Source organism: Daktulosphaira vitifoliae, unplaced genomic scaffold (assembly GCF_025091365.1).
Source record: "Daktulosphaira vitifoliae isolate Bord-2020 unplaced genomic scaffold, ASM2509136v1 Scaffold_2028, whole genome shotgun sequence".
Classification (NCBI taxonomy): domain Eukaryota; kingdom Metazoa; phylum Arthropoda; class Insecta; order Hemiptera; family Phylloxeridae; genus Daktulosphaira; species Daktulosphaira vitifoliae.
The window spans coordinates 1-1,557 of NW_026101588.1; the positions used below are offsets into that span (position 1 = coordinate 1).

At 22.4% G+C, this 1,557-nt stretch overlaps 1 long non-coding RNA gene across 1 annotated transcript; it reads left to right on the top strand.

The window, feature by feature from the left end:
- The first annotated feature begins 935 nt into the window (after positions 1-935).
- On the top strand, positions 936-1,527 carry LOC126909910 (uncharacterized). The gene is made up of 3 exons (XR_007705139.1): positions 936-1,033; positions 1,087-1,192; positions 1,424-1,527. It is a non-coding gene; the product is annotated as an uncharacterized LOC126909910 (long non-coding RNA).
- The last annotated feature ends 30 nt before the right edge of the window (positions 1,528-1,557 follow it).

Genomic DNA, 1,557 nt, shown 5'->3' on the forward strand with positions numbered 1-1,557 from the left:
AATAAATATTGTAAAAATATTTATATATTACTTATATTCATATATATTTATTTTACCAAAATTAAAAAAAAAAATTATTGTAGACCAAGTAATAGCTATATTTGTTGGATTCCTTCCCAAAAGTCAATGTCTTGATATGAACATCATAAATTTTACAGGTTCATATAAAATCAATCAAACAAGAAAAATATCATTAGTTAAATAATTATTCTAGTACCTGATCGAAGTTTTCGTTATTGTATATATAAACAAAATGGCTGCCTTTGATTAATTATTTGCGAATTTTCAAGAAAAAAATAACATTAGTTTATAATTGTAAAAAATATAATACTTAGTAAAAATAGTCTTTTGAAAAGGCATTTGTTTTTTATGCCTTCAGTAAGTTTTACACATTTTATTCAAATCTGTTGAGTAGTTTTTGAATCTTAGTGTTCACCTATCACTGAGAGAGGGTCTAACAAATAAAGTTATCACTTTGTCTACAATAATTTTTTATTTTAATTTTTATCAAATAATTTATTTAGTACTCTACTATCCCTAACTTCTTTATAGGATAATTATAAATGTATAAGTAAATATAGATAAAATGAATCAAATTAAGAATGAAATGATAATATGTTAAAAATATGGACTTGGAATTACTGAGTTGTAAACGAACATATTAATTAAATTAAGGAGCATTTAAAAAATATCAAAATAGTATTATTGATTTATTAGTTGGTAATCTTAAAATTAAAGAAAAATTGTATTATTTTAGGTGAAAAATGTGAATATATATTTTTTAAAAGTTTTACGTATTTTATTGGCACTTAGGATTTTATTTTTCTTATACTTTTTAATGACCTTTAATAGTTGTAAATATTTGTAATAATAATATATACATTATAATTATGAATAAATATTTATTTGTATGGTTTAATTATTAGTACTTTATTATTTATACTAATGATAGGGTTGACTCAGAATTCAGGAAATTGCACCTTTCAAGAAAAACGTATCTCTGCTGATTCAGACTATGGCCATCAATCTTCAGGTAATAATAAATGATTAAATTATTAAAATTTTAAAATCATTTTTTTTCAATAGGTTATGTTTCTGATGGTGATGTTCTACAATATGATATACAATCAAAACAATATCTAACTACAGATCCTGGATATATGTCTGAAGGACCAATTTACAATGATTCTAAGTAAATTAAACTATTTTTTAAAAGTCTGCTTAATAGTATTTATTAATTGTATTAAATTATTTATTTAATATGGGGTTTACAGTTATAGTATGGTTTAGGGTAGCATTTAATTATGGAAGCTAATGAAAAAGTACTTTTGGGAATATGTATATTAGTGCATTAATTTCTGATTAAATATTTGTGTTAACCCTTTTAAATTCAACAGCTCTAATATGGAATATTGTCAAATAGGTCAACTTGACACAGCTAAATATCTATTGTCGTTTGAACCATATGAGTCTATAGCAAAATCTAGTAAAATATTTACTAGTAATGTTATGAAGTACAAAATATTTGTTGACAAAAATTAAGTGATTAAACCTGTA